The 23,444-nt window shown below is 54.1% G+C and overlaps 2 long non-coding RNA genes across 5 annotated transcripts; both read right to left on the reverse strand.

Moving 5' to 3' along the window:
• Positions 1-53: 53 nt before the first annotated feature.
• On the reverse strand, positions 54-3,270 carry LOC143173878 (uncharacterized). Of its 2 annotated transcripts, none has more exons than XR_012997815.1 (2): positions 3,050-3,270; positions 54-267 (listed from the first exon to the last, which is right to left on the reverse strand). It is a non-coding gene; the product is annotated as an uncharacterized LOC143173878 (long non-coding RNA). The 2 variants fall into 2 exon arrangements; XR_012997814.1 differs by lacking the exon at positions 3,050-3,270 and adding an exon at positions 2,757-2,854.
• Positions 3,271-9,408: 6,138 nt separating this feature from the next.
• Positions 9,409-20,269, reverse strand: LOC143173879 (uncharacterized). Of its 3 annotated transcripts, XR_012997818.1 has the most exons (4): positions 19,260-20,269; positions 12,515-12,699; positions 12,113-12,270; positions 9,409-10,997 (listed from the first exon to the last, which is right to left on the reverse strand). It is a non-coding gene; the product is annotated as an uncharacterized LOC143173879 (long non-coding RNA). The 3 variants fall into 3 exon arrangements; XR_012997817.1 differs by lacking the exon at positions 12,113-12,270; XR_012997816.1 differs by lacking the exon at positions 9,409-10,997 and having other exon boundaries at positions 11,348-12,270.
• Positions 20,270-23,444: the final 3,175 nt, after the last annotated feature.

The raw sequence follows: 23,444 nt of genomic DNA on the forward strand, positions 1-23,444 counted from the left end.
CTGGGCTCCATCACAGCCCCTCGCCCGGTGCAAAGGAAATGCAAACGCAGCCGTGAGGGCAAAGGAGGCGGCGAGTGTTTATTCAGTCATGCACGTAACAAGTCCCGGGAGCAAGTCTGCTCCGGGGCTTGGAGCCTCCAATGCTCCCCCTGCCCCTGGGACACCTCAGCAGTCATTCCTGGAGCCGTGCTCGTCAGTCCGGCGGGGAACAGACAGTCGGTCGGTCAGCTCCTGGAGCGATGGAACGCTGGGCAGAGGCGGAGGCCACTAGAAAAGAAAAGCGGCAGCCTGTTGGACAGCGGGGGTGTAGTGAGAAAGCGTGAGGCAGGGAACAGGACAGCCAAAGAAAGATAGGGACAAGGAGCCTGACAGAGATGGAGAAAGAAGCAACAGGGAGAGAGGAAGGGAGTCAGCAGAAAGAGGGAGAAGGAGCAGGACAGAGACCGATAAAGAAGGGTGGGGAGCAGGATGGAGATGCAGAAAAAAACAGGGATGGGCAGCATGACAGAGAGGGAGGAAACAAGCATAGGGGCAGGGAGCCAGGACAGCAAAGGATGGAGGGAAGGGAAGGGGCAAGGGGAACAACACAAAACAAACCACATAGCTACACGCTACAGGGCAGAGAGGGAAGAATTAAGAAACAGGGACAAGGAGCCGGAAAAAAGAGAGCTGGAGAGCAAAAGGAAGAGCAATGTGTACAGAAAGAAGAGGGGGGAAATTCTAAAATAGGGTCAGAGCCAGAGACAGTGAGATGGAGAAAGGACAAAAGCAACAGGCTACAGGGCGGAGAGGGAGGAATTAACGAATAGGGACAGAGAGCTGGCCAGAGACAGACGGAGAAAAGCAAAAGATCACACGGGTGACAGGGCAGAGAGGGAGGAATTAAAAAACCAGGGACAGGGAGCCAGACAGAGAGAAAGGCAGAAATAAAATGGGGAAAAGAGACGGGCCACAGGGCAGAGAGGGAGGAATTGATAAATATGGACAGGGGACCAGACAGAGCACGATCATGACTGAGAACAGAAAAAACGGGGGCAGCAGCCAGTTGCGACCCCCCCAACACGGGGCAGCAGCCACTCGCGTCCCCCCCCCCCGACACGGGGCAGCAGCCACTGGCGTCCCCCCCCCCGACACGGGGCAGCAGCCACTCGCGACCCCCCCGACACGGCGCAGCAGCCACTCACGTCCCCCCTGACACGGTGCAGCAGCCACTCGTGCCCCCCCCGAACACGGTGCAGCAGCCACTCGCGCCCCCCCCCCCCCGACACGGTGCAGCAGCCACTCGTGCCCCCCCCCCCAACACGGTGCAGCAGCCACTCGTGCCCCCCCCGAACACGGTGCAGCAGCCACTCGCGCCCCCCCCCCCCCCGACACGGTGCAGCAGCCACTCGCGCCCCCCCCCCCCCCCCGACACGGTGCAGCAGCCACTCGCGCCCCCCCCCCCAACACGGTGCAGCAGCCAGACGCGTCCCCCCGACACGGTGCAGCAGCCAGTCGCGTCCCCCCTGACACGGTGCAGCAGCCAGTCGCGTCCCCCCCCCAACACCGGGCAGCAGCCACGCACGTCCCCCCCCCCGACACGGGGCAGCAGCCACTCGCGACCCCCCCTGACACGGTGCAGCAGCCACTCGTGCCCCCCCCGAACACGGTGCAGCAGCCACTCGCGCCCCCCCCCCCCCCGACACGGTGCAGCAGCCACTCGCATCCCCCCCCCCAACACGGTGCAGCAGCCAGTCGCGTCCCCCGACACGGTGCAGCAGCCAGTCGCGTCCCCCCCCCAACACCGGGCAGCAGCCACGCACGTCCCCCCCAAACACGGGGCAGCAGCCACTCGCGCCCCCCCCCCCGACACGGGGCAGCAGCCACTCGCGTCCCCCCCCCCGACACGGGGCAGCAGCCACTCGCATACCCCCCGAACACGGTGCAGCAGCCAGTCGCGTCCCCCCCCCCAACACCGGGCAGCAGCCACGCACGTCCCCCCCAAACACGGGGCAGCACCCACGCACGTCCCCCCCCCGACACGGGCAGCAGCCACTCGCGACCCCCCCGACAGGGGGCAGCAGCCACTCGCGACACCCCCCCCCCCGACACGGGGCAGCAGCCACTCGCGACCCCCCTGACACGGTGCAGCAGCCAGTCGCGTCCCCCCCCCAACACCGGGCAGCAGCCACGCACGTCCCCCCCCCGACACGGGGCAGCAGCCACTCGCGACCCCCCCCCCCCCGACACGGGGCAGCAGCCACTCGCGACCCCCCCCGGACACGGGGCAGCAGCCACTCGCGACCCCCCCCCCGACACGGGGCAGCAGCCACTCGCGACCCACCCCCCCGACACGGGGCAGCAGCCACTCGCGACCCCCCCCCCCCGACACGGGGCAGCAGCCACTCGCGACCCCCCCCCCCCCCGACACGGGGCAGCAGCCACTCGCGACCCCCCTGACACGGTGCAGCAGCCAGTCGCGTCCCCCCCCCAACACCGGGCAGCAGCCACGCACGTCCCCCCCAAACACGGGGCAGCACCCACGCACGTCCCCCCCCCGACACGGGGCAGCAGCCACTCGCGACCCCCCCGACACGGGGCAGCAGCCACTCGCGACCCCCCCCGGACACGGGGCAGCAGCCACTCGCGACCCCCCCCCCCCGACACGGGGCAGGCAGCCACTCGCGACCCCCCCCCCCCCGACACGGGGCAGCAGCCACTCGCGACCCCCCCCCCCCCGACACGGGGCAGCAGCCACTCGCGACCCCAAAATATACCAGGACGAGCTCCCTTCTCCCCAAAAGAAAACAACACCAGCTCTCCTCCCCCCAACACAGCAGCAACTCAAGCCAAAAACAGAGCAGCAACTCTTCCCCCGCACCAGAACAGGAACACTCGCGTCCCCCCCGACACGGTGGAGCAGCCACGCGCGTCCCCCAAAATATACCGCCCCTCTTCTCCCCAAACACACGGAGCCACCGCCCCTCTTCTCCCCAAACACACGGAGCCAAATCCTTACCATCTAACACCCTCCAAAAGGGATTAGTACACCCACATAACATATACATACAGAACCGAGCCATGTACTTGACATCCTCAGGATCAGCCCTGCAAAGATGAAAGGAAGTCTGATGCTATGTCCCTGGATGCTCCAGCGCTCAGCTCCTCTCTCTGGTGCTCTCATTGTGGCAAAACACTGGTGAAGATATCTAGCAAAAAGCAGAGAGCACTACAGGGACCTGGAAACCAAAAAGAAGACTAGACTCTATCTGCAAGAATGAACTAAAGAAACCCTACCAAGAAGACTTGTAACCAGGAAACAGAAAATATGAAAAGCCCAGAAAGCTCAAAAAGACAGGACAGAGTACCATACAGCAACTGAGATTACCCAATAAACGAAGCTGTAAAGACAAAAGGTCCCAAATACCTTAACCCACTCAAACGCTGCAACCGACTGAAGGAATAGCAGATCGCTGACCCCATGGAAACCCAGGAGCAGAATGAGGCCCCTGACCAGAGGCTGTGGCTCATATATGCTGGGACCCACCCACCACCCTTTCCACAATCCCCTGGGAAAGGGGGGGGGACAAACCACCCAACGACATAAAGGCGGCCGGAGGAGCGGAAGGGAGTTTTCTCATCTATCTTAAGTTTACAGCCTACAAAGCGCTGAACAAAGGCGGCAACCCTTACTAGAAATGACATCTATTGCATCAGCAACGTGACCAGGTAGGGAATTTAGCTTAATTTTTCTGGGGCGCAGATACAGTAAGATAGATGTCATACTAAGCTATGTGGGAAAGTAGCTCGTTAAATGCAATAACAATATCATTATCAAAAATTACATACGTTAGGTTCGTATTTAAACAAAAAAAACAAAATGCTGTGGGGTTATACTTCATTTCTAGCAAGACCACACGTGCTACCTAACTGCTACCAGAACTACTTTCTGGATAGGACTGAATGACAAAGCAGAACCAGATCCCGTAAGAATCCCTTCTCAAAAATATCTCTGGCTGCAAAGTAAGTTATTTACTGTAAATGACCGACGATTCAGAGTCGCCTCGACGGCCTCTCCGACTGACTCCCTTAACAGAACTGGATGAGTCCCAAAGGACAGAAAACACAAAAAGCCCATGGAAATACAAGAAGTGTATCAGAAGCTGTATGAAGCAGCATAATTAACACCTAAGTAGCTAGAACAAAAGTGAATTGCAAAACGCAACAAAAAACCACCCCAGGAGCTGCGTTGAGAAGAAGAGATGGAGGCTATCGCCTCTGCTGAAAAACTCAAGAGACCATCCGAGCCGACAACAGACATCTCTGGGTACCAGATACCAAACAGAAACAGACTATAAGACAGAAAACAGACTGCTGCGGAGCACCAAGGTGGGTTCGGAAAAGGTTGTGACAGAACAAGAGGCATCGTCACAGGGATTAGAGAGGTCCCGAAGGGGGCGGAGAGACTAAAGAAGTCTCGGGGATGCAATGAGCTCAAAAGGGAATAGAAGAAAGCACAGATGTCCTCAGGGGACCGAACAGAGGTGCACCAAACGGGTGAGAGAACAGACAGACCGACCGGGGTAACAGATGCGGACTCAGGAAGGGGTCTGAGGGGAAAAGAGGGGTGCAAAGTGCCCTCCCGAGCTAGAGCGGGTCTCTGGGGCGTAGGGGATGTCTCACGAGAGCTCGGCAACAGGGAGCGGAGAAGTCCTGAGGGGGCCTGAGAGACCAAAGAAGCCTCACAGGTAACAGTGAGGAACTCTGCAGGGATTTCAACAAAGTACAGATGTCGTCACGGGGCTGGGGGGTGAACGAAGGCATCCTAAATGGCAAAGAGTAAGACAGTGCTCTGAAGCACACACAAAAAAAGTCTAAAGGGACCTACAAGAGTGCTGTGGAGTATAAGAAAGGACTCAGATGACGTTGTTATAGAGAGCAGAGGAATCGGGGGGGTCAGGGTAAGAAAAGAAGGCTTGGAGATACAGCGAGGGCCTTGGAGTCTCGGGGGGGCATCTAGGCAAACTACAGATGACCGACTGAGGAACCAAACAGAGACACCCTCGATGACAGAGAGAAAGATAAATGAGCGCTACGTACCAAAGAAAGATGGCAAGCCCTGATGGAACAAGAGAGATGGAAAGGGAGATGAAGAGCTACAAGGTGCTGTGGAGAATGAGGAGGGTCTCGGGAGGCATCGTGACTAGGAGAAAAAAATGTCCCGAGGGAGCCAGAGAGACCCAAAAAGGACTGGGGACATGATGAAATCCAGAGGGGACGTGAACCGAGAAAACATGTCATCAGAAGGCCAGGGAACGACTAGAGGCACGGCTAGAGGGAAGAGAGGACCAAATAACTGGGCTGGCTCACGGATATGGACTCAAGAAGTCTTCTGAGGGAATGAGAGGGGTGCGAGGTCTCCTACAAAGCTAAAAGCGTGCTAAGGGCAACGTCAAAGGCATCGATAGGCATCGTGACACCATTAGAGGGCTCCTGAATGGGCCAGAGAGACCAAAGAAGGCCCAGGGACACAAGGAGGAAGTCTGGAGGGGATCTGAACAGAGTACAGATGTCCTCAGGAGGCCAAGGACCGAACAGAGGCATCCGACGTGGCGGAGGGAAGGTAAGAGTGCTCTCAGGCAAAATGAAATCCTGAGGAAAAGTTGACTCTGAATAAGGAAGATACAAATGCTGCTGCAGAACTCAAGGATGGCCACGGAACACAAGGACGCTCGCAGGAAGCATCGTGACAGAAATAGAGGGTGCTGAGGTGGCCGGAGAGATAGAAGGGGGCTCGAGGGCACAAAGGTACTCGGGAGGGGATTTGAACAGAGTACAGATGTCGCAAGGGAGACGCTGACCCATTGGAGGCGAGCGAGATGGAGGAGAGGACAAAAAGACTGCTCTGAGGAGATGTTTTGACAAAATGAGAGGGGTACAAATTACACTCCAGAGATAAAACCGTGCCGAGGAGACCCTCTAAAGCCTCGGAATGAACTGAGAGAAGAGAAAAAAAATAAGAGACACAAAGAAAATATCAAAACTGACACGGTATGTGACAGACAAGAAAGAACTACAAAATAGGGATAGACAGCTGGATAGAAGATGTAGAAAGAAAATTTAAAAAGCGAAAGGGCACAAAGTAGAGGAGAAAAAAATTTAAAAAGAGGGACAGAAAACTAGACAAAAGTATACATAGAAAAAAATTGGAAAACGAAGGCAACAAAGGAGGAAAAATTTAAAATACAGGGACAGCAAACTAAATAAACGGAGACATAGAAGGAAAATTGAAAAATTGAGAGAGTACCCAACAGACAAGAAAGATTTAAAAAATAGGGATGGGAACTAAATAAAAGCAGATGTAGGAAAAAAAAAAAAACCAACAAGATTAAGGAAATAAAGGGAAAAATTAAAAAATAGGGACAGCGAACTAAAATGGAGACATATAAAGTAAATTTAAAAATGAACAGGGTACACAACAGACAAGAAAGAATTAAAAAACAGGGAGTTTGATAAAAGTAGACATAGAAAAAAATTTAAAAGTGACAGCAGTAAAGACAGACAAGAAACGATTAAAAATAAAGACAGTGAATGGGATAAAAGTAGACAAAGAGAGGGCATTTTAAAAAAGGATTAAGAAAATAAAGGAAAAAATTTAAAAAGAAGGACAACTAACTAAAACGCAGACATAGAAAGAAAATTTAAAAAGCAAAGGTGTAAAGGACAGAAGAAAAAAATTAAAATACAGACAGTGAACTGGATAAGCGGAGACACAGACAATATTAAAAGCAACTGGTATTAGGGAAATAAAGGCAAAAAATTTAAAAAATAAGGACAGCTAACTAAACAGAAACATAGAAAGTAAATTTTAAAAGCGATGGCGATTAAGAGAGGAAAAGATAAAAAATAGAGGCAGAAAACTAAATAAGAATAGATGTAAAAAATTTTAAAAGCAACGGGAATAAGAGAGGAAAAGATTAAAAAACAGGGACAGCAAACTAGAATGGAGACTAAGAGAAAATATTTAAAAAGGTGGCACTAAGGAAAGACAAGAAATAATTCAAAACTTAAGACATCAAAGGGGGTAAAAGTAGACACAGAACATTGTAAAAGCAACAAGGACTAGCAGAAGTGAAGAAAAAAAATTAAAGAATAGGGACAACAAACTAAATAAATGGAGACATACAAAGTAAATTTTTAAAGTGATGGGATACATGACAGGCAGGAAATAAAAAAATCCAGATAGGGAGCTTGACAAAAGTAGGCATAGAAGGAAAACATAAAAAGGGATGAGGTACAGGACGGACGGGAAAGAACTAAAAATAAAGACAGCAAACTAGATAAAAAAAAGACAGAGAAGCAACATCTTAAAAGCCAAGGGATTAAGAGAGGAAACAATTAAACAATAATGATAGCAAATGAAAACACAGCCATGGAAACAAAATTTTAAAATGTGAGCACTAAGGCAAGACAAGAAATGATGAAGAAATAAAAACAGCAAACAGGATAAAGGAAGAAAGAAAGAAAGATTAAGGAAATAAGGAAAAAATTTAAAGATAGCAACAGCGAACTACAACAGAGACGTAGAAAGAAAATCTAAAAAGCGACAGCACTAAGGAAAGAGGAGAAAAAATTAAAAGAAAAGAGAGAGAACTAAATAAAGCCAACGGCATAAAGGTAGAAAATATGAAAAAGCAACAGGGATTAGGGAAATAAATGGAAAACATTGAAAATCGGGACAGCGAACTAAAACACAGATGTAGAAATAAAAGTCAAAAAGCGAGGGCACTAAGGAAAGACAAGAAGTAATTAAAAAATAAAGACAGTGAATGGAATAAAAGCAGACAGAAAATTTTAGAAGCAAATAGGATTAAGGAAATAGGAAAAAGTTAAAAGTAGCGATGGCAAACTAAAACAGAGTCATAGAAAAAAAACTTTAAAAGCGACAGCACTGAGGAAAGACAAGAAATAATTTTAAGAAAACAGCAAATGGAATAAAAGTAGGCACAGAAAGAACATTTAAAAAGCAATAGGCATTAGGGAGATAAAGGAAAAAATATGAAATACGGACAGCAAACTAGAACAGAGACATAGAAAGAAAATTTTAAAAGGGCTGCACTAAGGAAAGACAAGAAATAACTAAAAAATAAAGACAGTGAATGGAATGAAAGCAGACAGAAAATTTTAAAGGTGATGGGGATTAAGGAAATTAAAAAACCCTAAAATGTAGCAACGGCAAACTAAAACAGAGACGTAGAAAGAAAATTTAAAAAGCGAAGGGATTAAGAACAGAGAGAAATAACATAAAATATAGGGTCAGCAAACTAAATAAATGAAGACATGAAAACAAAATTTAAAAAGTGATGAAGTAGAGGACAGGCAGGAAAAAATAGAAAACACAGACAAGGAACTGGAGAAATGGAGACAGAGGGAGAAAATTTAGGAAGCGACGGGGTAATGGCCACAGGGCTAAGAAGTGAAATATTGGGAAAGGGAGCCGGATACACAGCCACAGGGAAAGGACATGGGAAGAGTGACAGGGTGCAGAGCAGAAGACGACACTGACAGCAGAGACAGGCGGCCGGGTAGAGGGAGACCTGGAAATGCAATCTTCACAAGCAATGGGGAAGAAGGCAGCATGGGAAGAATGAAACGATAGCGGGTGGGGAGCCGGAAAGGGAGAGGCAGAGGAAGGAAACGAGGAAGGTCACGGTGTACAGGGCAGCGCTGGCAGGAGAGCAAAAAGCTTTGGGGAACCGGACAGCCCGAAAGGGAGACGGAGGCAGGGACAGGCAAGGAGGCAGGCAGAAGTCTGGAGAAGCGTGGCAGAGACGGGCCGGGACACACGCGAGGGGACGCACGACTCACCACAGTTCCTGGCACCAGCAGGAGACCAATACCACCCTGAGGCTTCTCTCTCTGCCTCTGCCTCCTCTGCAGTGCCGGCTGCCAGACCCTCACCCACCCAGGAGGAGGCGGCAGGCGCCTCGACGCTCCTCTCCCACGAGGCTTTCCGGATGCACAGTGGCTTACACTTGCGGCCAACAGAGGCACTGAGCTCCCAGCGCCATGTGCCGGAAGCGTGCTCTGTCGGGAACGGCTGGGAGGGATCCTTCCTGGCTGTGGGGACCAGCTGTTCCCTGCTGGAGGCAGCTGCCTGTGGAAGCCCCTTGGTTTCACTCCTCAACCAACTCCTGCAAGCAGGCATGCCCAGGCAGCCCCCTCAGCAGATAGAGCCCCTTGGCACAGCAGGGCCAGCCCCATCCTCACCAGCTGCACCTGGTGCTGCCCTGGCCCATCCCCACCTGCAGCCTTTTCAAACCCTTGGCCCAGCCCCATCCTCACCTCATGGGTCTCACCTGGGCTGCCCCAGCCCACAGCTAGAGCCCACTGGGAACAGGGGGCCATCACCCCCTCCCCTGCACCAGTCCACAGGCACAAACTCTGCACCCAGGGGCTGCAAACACATCCAGGGGCACAGGGGAAGCAGGAAAAGTTTATTCATTAATGTGCATAATAAATCCTGGCAGTGAGTTGGCTACAAGGCTCAGTGCCCAAATGCGGCAGGACAGAGGGAGACAAGGGAAGAGAAAAACAGGAGGAAGGACAGAGCGACATAGAGGTGTGGGACAGGGAGCCAGAAAGCAGGACTGTGTGAACAAGAAAGGGAGCAGGGAGCAGCACAACGGTGTAGAGAGGGGAGAGCAGAGAGATTGCGGGGGAAAACACAGGGAGAAAGAGACGGAGGAATAAATAAGAGAGACAGGGAGCAGGAGAAAGAGGCGGAAGGGACCAGCAAGACAACAAGATAGAGACAAGACAAGGGATGGGGAAAAATTCTAAAGTGGTAGGGGAAAAGAAACATAGGCAAGAAATAAAAAATAGAAACAGGGAGCCAGATAGAGGTAGACATAGAAAGAAAATTTCAAAAAGCAACAGGGTACAAGAAACGTAGGCAAGAACTAGCAAATAGGAACAGGGAGATAGAAAGAGGGAGATGTAGAAAGTAGGTCTAAAAAGCGACAGGGTACAGAACAGAGAGGGAAGAATTAATTACAGACAGGGAGACGGATAGAGGGAGACAGAAAATTTTGCAAGCGACAGGATACAAGAATCTTCCACAAGAATTAAAAGATAGGTACATGGAGCCGCACAGAGGGAGGCGTAGGAAGAAAATTTGAAAAGTGACGGGGTACAAGAAACACCGGCAAGAAATTAAAATTAGGTCAGGCAGACAGAGAGAGGGAAAGGTAGCAAGAAAATGTAACAAGTGACTGGGTCCAAGAAACATATGTGAGAATTAAAAAGATAGGGATGGAGTGGTAGAAAGGAAGTTTCAAAAGAAACGGGGTACAAGAAATATAGGCAAGAATTAAAAAATAGAGACAGGGAGCCTGATGGAAGGAAACTGTGGTGGGTTGACCTTGGCTGGCTGCCAGGTGCTCACCGAGCCGCTCTGTCACTGCCCCTCCTCAACAAGACAGGGGGAGAAAATACAACAAAAAAGCTTGTGCGTCGAGATAAGGACAAAGAGATCACTCACCAATTCCTGTCACAGGCAAAACAGACTCGACTTGGGGAAATTAATTTAATTTACTGTCATTCAAAAATCAAAGTAGGATAATGAGAAAAAACAACAAATCTAAAACACACCTTCCCCCCTCCCCACTCTTTTACCCTGGGCTCATCTTCACTCCTGACTTCTCTACATCCTACCCCCAAGCAGCGCAGGGGGACAGGGAGCGGGGGTTGCAGTCACACATTGTCTCTGCCACTCCTTCCTCCTCAAGCTCTTTTTCTGCTCCAGTGTGGGGTCCCCCCCATGGGGCCACAGGTGCTGATAGGAGCCTGCTCCAGAGTGGGCTCCTCTCCATGGGACCACAGCTGCTGACAGGAGCCTGCTCCAGTGCAGGCTCTCCACGGGGGTCACAGCTTCCTTCAGGCGCATCCACCTGCTCTGGCATGGGGTCCTCCACAGGCTGCAGGTGCATGTCTGCTCCACCGTGGACCTCCATGGGCTGCAGGAGGACAACCTGCGTCACCATGGTCTTCACCACGGGCTGCAGGGGAATCTCTGCTCTGGTGCCTGGAGCACCTCCTCGCCCTCCTTCTTCACTGACCTTGGTGTCTACAGGGCTGTTTCACACTCACATTTTCTCTATCACAGCTTCTGCACAGCACTTTTTAGCCTTTCTTAAATGTCCCATCACAGATGCACTACCAGCGTTACTGATGGGCTCAGCTTTGACCAGCAGCAGATCCATCTTGGACCTGGAGCCAGCTGTGCCTGACGTGGGGGTAACTCCTGGTGTCTTCTCACAGAACCCACCCCTGCAGCCCCTGCCCCCCCACCCCAGCTAACAAAACCTTGCCACGTAAACCCAATACAACAGCGACCGGCTACAGGGCAGAGAGGGGGGATTGAAAAATAGGGAAAGGGAGCCACGGGGAGAGAGGAAGAGGGGAAAAAAAATAGCAACGAGCTATAGGCCGGAGAGGAGGAAGGGACAGGGAACCAGACAGAGAGATGGAGAAAAACAAAGAATAGTGATAGGCCACAAGGCAGAGAGGGAGGAATGAAAGAAGGGAACAGTGAGGTGGACAGAGATAAACTGAGAAATACCAAAAAACCTCCATGAGCTGAAGGGGAGAGACAGAGGAATTAAAGAATAGGGACAGGGAGAGAACAATAAAGACAAAAATGGGCTATGGGACAGAGAGGAAAGAAATTAAAACATAGGGACCGGGACCTGGAATGGAGAATCTAAGAAAGACAACATATATCTAGAATACAGGGCAGAGAAAGAGGGATTTAAAAATAGGGACATGGAGCCAGAGGCTGGGGGGGGGGATTGTGAAGGGCTAAAGGGCAGGCAGGAAGGAATTAAAAAAAATTGGGATAGGAAGACAGACAGATAGATGGAGAAAGACAAAAATAGTGATGGGCTGCAGGACAGAGAATGACCAAAAAAAAAAAAAGAGGGACAGGGAACAGGACAGAAGTGCAGAGAGAAAAAGGAAACCGAGAGGTAGAACGACAGAGAAAGAGGGGGACTTGCAGAATGAGAGAGGGAGAGGTGCAGGGAAACAAAAAAATTACAGCAGTGAAAGAGAAGAGGGGGCAGAGAGTCACCGGGATGCAGAAGGGGGACGACACGGCTCCAAGGGTCCAGGATTCTCCACAGCTCCTACTCTTGGAGCTGCAGGGAGAATTTGACAGTTTGGTCATGTCTTCCTCTCCCTCCCCCTCTCTTCCTCCTCTGTAGCTCCAGTCACTTGACTGTCATCCACCTAAGAGAATAGATTGCTGTCTTACAATATGAGGCTTCCCAGATACGCAGCCTCACATGTGCACACACTACATGGCCGTACTGTGCTTTTGGTTACGCATACAGACCCTGCCGTGCACATTGGTGATCGGATCTGCTGAGGACTACACTAAAAGGGATCCTTCCTCACCTGGAGAGAGGCAGGCTGTCTCCTATCTGCAGGAGGAGGCAGCTGCCAGCTGGATCCTTCTTATTTTATGCTTTACCTTTTTCTGGCCTCTCCAGCTTCAGCCACAGCAGTTCCTGTCCACAGCCAGTAAGTGCTCCGCCTGTCCCTTTTCGCCCGTGCCGCTAGGAGAATGAGGCCAAAAGCAACACACACAAACCTGAGCCGGCTGCAGTCAACAGCATCCCCAGAGAGGAACTGACAACTGAGTCCTCAGTACTACCTCTGGGAGAGGAAAAAAAACAAGCAACTGTTAGCAGAGTGATGACTGTAGCTATCCTCAGGCAGGAACCCCTCCTTCTGCAGGAGCTGCTGGAGACGCCGCTCTTTCCCCAAACTGATGCTAATGGCACCTGCATTTATGGAGAATAAAGCATATTCAAGGGCCAGCGTGCTGCTGTGAGGACAGGGTTTGGGGGCAGTCTGTGGCTATAGGACAGGCTTCAGGGGAGGTGCTGGAGCTGGGGGCAGCTGCACGGGGTGAGTAGGGCTGGAGGAGCTTTGTTGAGTTGGGGAGGCACCCCGCGCCTTTCCAGGGGGTGGGAAGGCCTCCAGGTACCCAGGGTTGGGGTGGGCAGCCATCTCCTGCCCCTCTTCCTCCTTCCTCTCCACCAGCTCTCAGAAAATCCCTGGGAGCTGCCCTCATGGGGCCTGACTCCAACTGACCATGAACCTCTCAGCTGGAAACATCCTTGCAGCTCGTCAGCATTCTCAGACAGGCATGGCCCAGCAGCACCACCTCCTGGGGCTGCAGCCCTTTTACACAGAGGGGCCATCACCATCAGCCTCACTGGCCCCAGCTGGGGCTCCTCCAGCTGCAGCCATGGCCCCTTACACCCAATATGTAACCTGCTCCGCTGGACTCTCTGACAGCCCCTCACCAAGTACAAAGGACTACAAACGCAGCCATGAGCGCAAAGGAGACAGCAAGTGTTTTATTCATTAATGTGTATAATTCCTAGGAGTGAGTCTGCTCCAGAGCTCAGTGCCTGTACACTCACCCTTCCCCTGGGACAACTCGGCTGTCGTTACTGGAGCAGCAAATACAGAGAACAAAAATACAGCAATGGGGAGCAGGACAGAGGAACAGAAAGAGAAAAATAAAATGAGGGAGAAGGACTGAGGAGCAGAGAAAGAAAGGTACAGGGAAAAGGACAGTGAGATGGAGAAATCAATAAAAAAAGAGATGAGGAGCCCTGCAGTGACATGGCGGAAGAAAAACAGGATCAGGGAGCAGGACAGAGGGAAAGAGAGAGAAAATAATGAGCAGGGAGCAGAACAGATGGATCGAGAGAGAAATTGAATGAGGAATAAGGAAGAAGGGAGGGAGAGAAAAAGATAGGGAACAAGCCAGAGGGACTGAGGGAAAAGAAGAGGGAGACAGATCAGGATAAAGAGATGGAGAAAGAAAAAACAGTGACGGACTGCAGGATGAGAAAAAGAGCCAGGGAGCAGGACAGAGGGGAGTAACGGGGCAGTGAGCTGGGCAGGGGGATATAGCGAGACAGGCAGTGGTACGGAGATATACAGACAAAAATGTTAGGGGGAGGATGGAGGACAGAATAAAAGAAAAGGGACAGGGAGCGGGGCAGAGATGGAGAAAGAAACATTCGAGGCAGAGAAAGAGGGACAGGTAAGACAACAGATAATGGGAGAAAGAAAGGAAAGGGAACAGCACAGAAGGTCACAGACAAAAAGAGAGGGATGGCAGAAAGAGAAAAAGAAGACAAGGGAAAAGGACTGAGGAGCAGAGAGAAAAAGGTACGGGGAAAAGGACAGAGGTGGAGAAAACAAAGACAGGCTAGAGGCAGAACAAAGAGAAAGACTGACAAGGACAGGGAGCAGGACAAAGGGATGGAGGAGGAAAAAAAATAGCGATGGGCAGCGAATAGGACAGAGGAAGAGAGAGAGAAAGAGCAAGAAGAGCAAGAGAAGGAGAATGACAGAAGGATGTAGAGAAAGACCAGGACACGGAAAAGGGGGCGGGGAGGGGGACACACACCAGAAGGGTAGAAAGAAAAAACGAGAGGGGTGGAGAGCAAGACAGTGTCATAGGGAGAGATGGAGGGAGAGACGGAGGGAGGGGCGGGGGGGGGGGGATGCAAGGATACAGAAAAAAAGAGGTACAGGGAAGAGGAAAGAACGACAGAGAGAAAGGGGAGGATGGGGAGCAGGAGAGAGAGACAGAGAACAAAAAATGCGATGGGCGGAAGAACAGAAATACAGAGAATTCAAAAAATACTTCTAGGGAGCAGGACAGAGGGATACAGCAAGAGGAAAAAATCAACAGGGAGAAGGACGGGTAACACACAGAAGGACACACACAGGGAGCGAGAGGGAGGGGACACAGAGCAGGACAGAGGGATGAAGAGAGACCAAAAAAAGGGACAGGTAGAAAAGCAGAGTAATCAAGAGAGGGGAAAAAAAACAGAAAGGGAACTGGAGAGAGATGAGCAGCAGGACAGAGAGATGGAGAAAGAAAAAACAGGGACAAGGACAGAGAGAGAGAGAGGCAAAGAGAGGGACGGGGACCAGGACAGTGGGATATAAACAGGGAGGGACAGGGAGCGCGGGCCACAAGATTGCCGAGAGAAAGGTACAGGGAAGTGGAAAGAATGACAGAGGGAAAAACAGAGGGGCAGGGAGCAGGTCAGAGAAAGAAAAAGTCCTGCTGGGGAGCAGGACAGGAGGACAGAGCCGAAAGAGACGATGCAGACAGCAAAAACAACGACAGGCAACAGGACAGAGGGACTGACAGAGAAGTAAGGGACAGGGAGCAGGACAGAGGAATGGGAGGAAAAAATACTGATGAGCAACAGGACAAAGGGATGCAGAGGAAAAGGAGGAGGGAAAAGGAAAGAGGGAGACAGAGGGAAAGATGGGGATAGAGCGCGGGACACGAAGAGACCAAAAGCAGGGCAAGGAACAGGACAGAGGGACTGGGGATCGGGGGCAGGGACAGATGCAGATTAAAACAAAGAGATGGAGAAGGGAAAGAAGAAACCGCTGAGGGGCTGCTGGACAGAGATGAAGGAAGAAAAAGCAGGGCCAGAGTAGGGAAGAGAGAAAGGAAAAAAGGGACGGCTGGCTGGACAGGGGGATATAACCAGAAACAATGAGACAGGCAGTGGGACAGAGCGATAAAGGCAGAATAACCAGGGAGAGGAAGGAGGACAGATGGACAGCGAGAGGAAAAAAGGGGCAGGGAACGGGACCGAGAGGTGGAGGAAGAAGCATTAGGGGCAGAGGGATAGAGAGAGGGAAATACAGGTTGGAGGAAGGACAGAGGGACAGAGAGAGAAAGAGAGTGACAGAACTTGGACAGAGAGCAGGAGCAAGAAAAAACAGTGACAAGAAGCAGGCCAGAGGCAGGGGGGCAGGGGGAAGGAAGGACAGGAGGAAGGAGAGAGGGATACAGAAAACAAGTGAGGGACAGGGAGCAAGAAAATGGGATACAGAGAAAAACAGGGATGGGGAGCAGGACATCGGGATAGAGAGCAAGCGAGAGCAACAGGGAGAATGACAGGGAGATGGAGCCAGAGGAAAAACAGGGACCAAAAGCAGGACAGAGAAATGGAAAAGGAAAATTAGGGATGGGGAGCAGGACAGAGGAATGGAGAGACAACGAGGGACGCAAGGATAACGACAGAGAGGGAGGGAGGGAGGGAGGGAGGGAGGGATGGGGATCTGCATAAAGGTGTATGGAGAAAGAAAGAGAAGAATGGGGAGCAGGGCAGAGAAATGAAGAAAGAAAATACAGTGATGAGGAGCAGGACAGAAGACTAGAAAGAGAAAATGATGGGCAGGGAGCAGAACAGATGGATTGGGAGAGAAATTGAATGAGAGGAATAAAGAAGCGGGAGGGAGAGAAAAAGATAGGGAACAAGCCAGAGGAACTGAGGGAAAAGAAGAGGGAGACAGATCAGGATAAAGAGATGGAGAAAGAAAAAACAGTGACGGACTGCAGGATGAGAAAAAGGGCCAGGGAGCAGGACAGAGGGGAATAACGGGGCAGTGAGCTGGGCAGGGGGATATAGCGAGACAGGCAGTGGTACGGAGATATACAGACAAAAATGTTAGGGGGAGAACGGAGGACAGAATAAAAGAAAAGGGACAGGGAGCGGGGCAGAGATGGAGAAAGAAACATTCGAGGCAGAGAAAGAGGGACAGGTAAGACAACAGATAACTGGAGAAAGAGAGAGGGAGGGAGAGGGAGGGAGAGGGAGGGAGAGGGAGGGAGAGGGAGGGAGAGGGAGGGAGAGGGAGGGAGAGGGAGGGAGAGGGAGGAGGGAACAGCACAGAAGGTCACAGACAAAAAGAGAGGGATGGCAGAAAGAGAAAAAGAAGACAAGAAAAGGACTGAGGAGCAGAGAGAAAAAGGTACGGGGAAAAGGACAGAGGTGGAGAAAACAAAGACAGGCTAGAGGCAGAACAAAGAGAAAGACTGACAAGGACAGGGAGCAGGACAAAGGGATGGAGGAGGAAAAAAAATAGCGATGGGCAGCGAATAGGACAGAGGAAGAGAGAGAGAAAGAGCAAGAAGAGCAAGAGAAGGAGAATGACAGAAGGATGTAGAGAAAGACCAGGACACGGAAAAGGGGGCGGGGAGGGGGACACACACCAGAAGGGTAGAAAGAAAAAACGAGAGGGGTGGAGAGCAAGACAGTGTCATAGGGAGAGATGGAGGGAGAGATGGAGGGAGAGACGGAGGGAGGGGCGGGGGGGGGGGGATGCAAGGATACAGAAAAAAAGAGGTACAGGGAAGAGGAAAGAACGACAGAGAGAAAGGGGAGGATGGGGAGCAGGAGAGAGAGACAGAGAACAAAAAATGCGATGGGCGGAAGAACAGAAATACAGAGAATTCAAAAAATACTTCTAGGGAGCAGGACAGAGGGATACAGCAAGAGGAAAAAATCAACAGGGAGAAGGACGGGTAACACACAGAAGGACACACACAGGGAGCGAGAGGGAGGGGACACAGAGCAGGACAGAGGGATGAAGAGAGACAAAAAATAGGGACAGGACAAAAAGCAGAGTAACCAAGAGAGGAAAAAAAACAGAAAGGGAACTGGAGAGAGATGAGCAACAGGACAGAGAGACGGAGAAAGAAAAAACAGCGACAAGGTCAGGAACAGAGAGAGAGAGAGAGAAAGAGAGAGGCAAAGAGACGGACGGGGACCAGGACAGTGGGATATAAACAGGGAGGGACAGAGAGCGCGGGACACAGGATTGCAGAGAGAAAGGTACAGGGAAGTGGAAAGAATGCCAGAGGGAACAAGAGAGGGGTGGGGAGCAGGTGAGAGAGCTGGAGAAAGAAAAAGTCCTGCTGGGGAGCAGGACAGGAGGATAGAGCCGAAAGAGATGATGCAGACAGCAAAAACAACGACAGGCAACAGGACAGAGGGATTGACAGAGAAGTAAGGGACAGGGAGCAGGACAGAGGAGTGGGAGGAAAAAATACTGGTGAACAACAAGACAAAGGGATGCAAAGAAAAAGAAGGAGGGAAAAGGAAGGAGGGAGACAGAGGGAAAGATGGGGATAGAGCGCGGGACACGAAGAGACCAAAAGCAGGGCAAGGAACAGGACAGAGGGACTGGGGATCGGGGGCAGGGACAGATGCAGATTAAAACAAAGAGATGGAGAAGGGGGAAAAAAGAAACCGCTGAGGGGCTGCTGGACAGAGACGAAGGAAGAAAAAGCAGGGCCAGAGTAGGGAAGAGAGAAAGGAAAAAAGGGACGGCTGGCTGGACAGGGGGATATAACCAGAAACAATGAGACAGGCAGTGGGACAGAGCGATAAAGGCAGAATAACTAGGGAGAGGAAGGAGGACAGATGGACAGCGAGAGGAAAAAAGGGGCAGGGAACGGGACCGAGAGGTAGAGGAAGCAGCATTAGGGGCAGAGGGATAGAGAGAGGGAAATACAGGTTGGAGGAAGGACAGAGGGACAGAGAGAGAAAGAGTGACAGAACTTGGACAGAGAGCAGGAGCAAGAAAAAACAGTGACAAGAAGCAGGCCAGAGGCAGGGGGGCAGGGGGAAGGAAGGACAGGAGGAAGGAGAGAGGGATACAGAAAACAAGTGAGGGACAGAAATGGGATACAGAGAAAAACAGGGATGGGGAGCAGGACATCGGGATAGAGAGCAAGTGAGAGCAACAGGGAGAATGACAGGGAGATGGAGCCAGAGGAAAAAACAGGGACCAAAAGCAGGACAGAGAAATGGAAAAGGAAAATTAGGGATGGGGAGCAGGACAGAGGAATGGAGAGACAACGAGGGACGCAAGGATAACGACAGAGAGGGAGGGAGGGAGGGATGGGGATCTGCATAAAGGTGTATGGAGAAAAGAAAGAGAAGAATGGGGAGCAGGGCAGGGAAATGAAGAAAGAAAATACAGTGATGAGGAGCAGGACAGAAGACTAGAAAGAGAAAAATAAGACAAGGGAGAAGACAGAGGAGCAGAGAGAGAAAGAAAGGTCGAAAGAAAAGGTCAGAGAGGTAGAGAAATCAAGAAAAATAGGGACGAGGAGCCCTGCAGAGAGAGCGAGCAAGAAAACGTCGGGTCGGTGAGAGGGACAGAGGCATAGAGAGATTGCGGGGTCAGGAGAGGAAGAAGAAAGAAGGGTTAAAGACGGTAACAGGGCACAGGACACAGACAGAGAGAGAAAAAGGACAGGGACCAGGACAAAGGGAAAATTGAGCAATAAAGAAATAAAGAAATAAAAATCACAGCAGCGTGGGAAAGAGGGGGGGCCAGGGGAGGGGCAGGGAGGGCCCAGGACTCACCGCAGCGCTCGCTCTCGGCGCTGCCAGGAGAATTTGCCAGTTCGGACGCTTCTTTCTCCTGCTCTGCTCCCTTCCTCTTCTGTAACTACGGTCGCTTGGCTCTCCTCCACCTAAGAGAACACGTGGGTGTCTTACAGCTCTCACAAGATGAGGCTTCCTAGACATGTAGCCTCGCTCGCTCGCGCACTACGTGGCCGTACCATGCTGCTGGTGACACATACAGACCCTGCGGTGCATGTGGGCAGCCTGACCTGCTGCGGACTACAAAGAAGGATCCTTCCTCACCCGGAGAGGCAGGCTGTCTCTTGCCTGCAGCGGGAGGCAGCTGCCACCTGGATGGCCTTCAGTTTCTTCTTCTTAACCTTCCTCTGGCCTCTCCAGCTTCAGCTGCGGCAGCTCCTGTCCACAGCCAGTAAGCGCTCCGCCTGTCCCTTTTCGCCCCCACGCCGTGAGGAAAGCGAGGCCGGGCAGACAACCCACGCAAGCCTGAGGCAGGTGCAGTCAACGGCATCCCCAAGGGAGGAATGGAAAACTGCATCCTCAGCACGGCCTCTGGGAGAGGGAAAGAAGAAGCAGCACCCGTTATTACCGTAGATGGCCCCTGGCCAGACCCCCTGCTTCCGCAGGGGCTTCTGGAGATGCCGCTCTTTCCTCGCGCTGGTAATGGCACCCGCGTTAAGGGAGAATCACGCACATTCGAGGGCCAGCTTGCGGCCTTCACTACAGGGCTTGGGGGCGGCCTGGGGCTATGGGACAGGCTTCAGGGGAAGTGCTGGAGCTGGGGGCAGCTACACAGAGCGAGCGGGGCCGGGGGAGGCTCAGAGGGAGCTCTGGTGAGTTGGGCAGGTGCCCTGCGCCTGGGAGGGTGTCCACCTCCTTCCCCTCTTCCCTTCTGTCAGCTCTCGGGTAAGTCCCTGGGGCTGACCTGACCCGGCTCGCCTGCAGTGGATCGGGAGCCTGCCGCAGCAGGCGGTTTGAAGCTTCCCGTCCCGCCACCCTCGGGCAGCCATCGGGCAAGAGACGCGCCGAAGGGGCTCACTCACCTCACCGGTTGCCAGCGCGCCGCCATGCTGCTGCCGGGCAGTGCGCATGCGCAGGACGCCGACGGCGCGCCGGAGGGATCAGAGCCCGCGTGCGATCGCCGGGCTGCAGTACCGCATTTCGGCCACCAGGGGCAGCAGGGAAGGCGGCGGCGGCGCTGCTGCGTACCGGGGCAGCGGCGGCGCTGCAGTACCGGGCTGCGGCCACCAGGCGGCAGCAGCAGGGAGAACCCGCCGGGCGGCGCGTGCCCGGGGCCGGCACCGGCGCCGCGGTCCCGCGCTTTGCGCGCCGAGCGGCCGCCGACGCTGCGCACGTGGGGCGGCAGCGGCGTTTCCTTACCGGGAGGCAGCAACGAGCGCGGCGGCATCGCCTCGCGAGCACCGCAGCATCGCATCGCCGTTACCGGCGGACGGCAACGTGGAGCGCGGTGGCGCCGCCGCCCATGCGCAGCGCCTACCCGCAGTACCGCTCCTTGGTTGTCGGGCGGCAACAGCGAACGCAGCGGGGGCGCGCACCACCGCCCATGTGCGGCACCCGTGCTGCAGTCCCGCATCTTGGTCTCTGGGCGGCAGCAGCGAGAGCGCAGTTTAGCGACCCACCCACCGCGCGCCACTGCGCATGCGTAGCACCCGGGCTGCACTACCGCGCTTCGGTTGCCCGGCGGCAGCAGCCAGCGCGGCAGCGTGCTCAAGCGCACATGCGCGGCGCCCGTTCTGCAGTACCGACTTTTGGTCACCAGGTGGCGGCAGCATGCGCGGCGCTCTACCTGCAGTACCACGTTCCTGTCACCGGGAGGCAGCAGCGAGCACGGGGGAACGAGCCATTGCGCATGCGCGGCACCCGAGCTGCAGTACCGACCTGTGGTCGCTGGGAGGCAGTAGCGAGCGCGGCGTGGCACGCCCACCGCGCATGCGCGCCGTTCCACCTGCAGTACCACGTTCCTGTCACCGGGAGGCAGGAGCGAGCACGGGAACGAGCCACCGCGCATGTGCGGCACCTGAGCTGCAGTACCGATTCTTGGTCGCTGGGAGGCAGTAGCGAGCGCGGCGTGACACCCCCACCGCGCATGCGCGCCGTTCCACCTGCAGTACCGCATTTTGGCCGCCCGGCGGCAGCAGCGAGCACGAGGGCATGCGCCACCCCGCATATACAGCGCCGCACCTGCAGTGCCGCAAGTTGCTCATCAGGGGGCAGCAGCGAGCACGGGGGTCGCGCGCCATCGGGCATGCACAGTTCCCCACCTGCAGTACCGCATTATTGTCGCCCGGCGGCAGCAGCGAGCCGGGCGTCGCGGCGCTCGTTCTGCAGTACCGGCTTTGGATCGCCGGGCAGCAGGAGCGAACGCGGTGTAGCACTCAACTCCGCGTGAGCGGCGCCCCTGCTGCAGTGCTGCGTTTCGGTCGCCGGGCGGCATTGCGAGCGGGGCGGCCTCGCGACAGCGCATTCGCGGCGCTGGAGCTGAAGTACCACATTTTGGTCGCTGGGCGGCAGCAGCAAGGGCAGGGGCATGCGCTCGCGAGGCGCGGCCGCACGGCTTGTCGGGGACCGGGCGCAGCGGGAAGGCCGCAGAAAACCACACGAAACCAGCAACAAAACTACACCTCGTGCCCCACCGCGGGAGCCGCGGCGGTAGCAAGGGCTACGCCGCGCCGCACGCGCCCGAGAGCCATGCGACTGCCCGGCAGCCGCGTCCGCGAAAACTACACCTCCCGGCAAGCACCGGCAGACACAGCACGGCCGCCCGGTCCCCGAGTGACGGAAGACTACACCTCCCGGCATGCTCCGGGGAACAAACATGGCCGACCGGAAGTCCGTGCCCCAGGACTACAGCTCCCGGCATGCCGCGGGAGGCAGCCGTCCCCGCTCCCTCACCCTGCGGGGACACCGTTCTCCCCCCGCCGACGCACCCGGAAGCCCCGCCCAGCCCCCAGCGCAGCCCCGCGTTCCCCAGCGGGGCTCCGGACGGCCGCTGCCGCCCGGCTCCGAGGCGGCGCGACCCTCCTGCCGGCCTCGCCGCCCCCCTCGCTCAGCGACCGCTCCGCTCCTCCCTTGGCTCACACCGGCCCCTCCACGGCCACCCGGGGCACAGCAGCCCCACCACCAGCCCCACAGCCTGCAGCTACTCTGGCAACACAGCCCCTTTACAGGGAGGGGCCGTCGCCATCAGCCTCACTGCCCGCACCTGGGGCTCCCCTGGCCCAAGCCCAGAGCTGGAGCCCGGCAGGAACAGGGAGCCATCACCCAGCCCCCACCGTGCGTCACCCCCGCCCCTGGGCTCCATCACAGCCCCTCGCCCGGTGCAAAGGAAATGCAAACGCAGCCGTGAGGGCAAAGGAGGCGGCGAGTGTTTATTCAGTCATGCACGTAACAAGTCCCGGGAGCAAGTCTGCTCCGGGGCTTGGAGCCTCCAATGCTCCCCCTGCCCCTGGGACACCTCAGCAGTCATTCCTGGAGCCGTGCTCGTCAGTCCGGCGGGGAACAGACAGTCGGTCGGTCACAGCTCCTGGAGCGATGGAACGCTGGGCAGAGGCGGAGGCCACTAGAAAAGAAAAGCGGCAGCCTGTTGGACAGCGGGGGTGTAGTGAGAAAGCGTGAGGCAGGGAACAGGACAGCCAAAGAAAGATAGGGACAAGGAGCCTGACAGAGATGGAGAAAGAAGCAACAGGGAGAGAGGAAGGGAGTCAGCAGAAAGAGGGAGAAGGAGCAGGACAGAGACCGATAAAGAAGGGTGGGGAGCAGGATGGAGATGCAGAAAAAAACAGGGATGGGCAGCATGACAGAGAGGGAGGAAACAAGCATAGGGGCAGGGAGCCAGGACAGCAAAGGATGGAGGGAAGGGAAGGGGCAAGGGGAACAACACAAAACAAACCACATAGCTACACGCTACAGGGCAGAGAGGGAAGAATTAAGAAACAGGGACAAGGAGCCGGAAAAAAGAGAGCTGGAGAGCAAAAGGAAGAGCAATGTGTACAGAAAGAAGAGGGGGGAATTCTAAAATAGGGTCAGAGCCAGAGACAGTGAGATGGAGAAAGGACAAAAGCAACAGGGCTACAGGGCGGAGAGGGAGGAAATTAACGAATAGGGGACAGAGAGGCTGGCCAGAGAGAGACGGAGAGAAAAGGCAAAAGATCACACGGGTGAACA

This window comes from Aptenodytes patagonicus, unplaced genomic scaffold, assembly GCF_965638725.1.
Source record: "Aptenodytes patagonicus unplaced genomic scaffold, bAptPat1.pri.cur scaffold_391, whole genome shotgun sequence".
In the NCBI taxonomy this organism is placed as follows: Eukaryota; Metazoa; Chordata; class Aves; order Sphenisciformes; family Spheniscidae; genus Aptenodytes; species Aptenodytes patagonicus.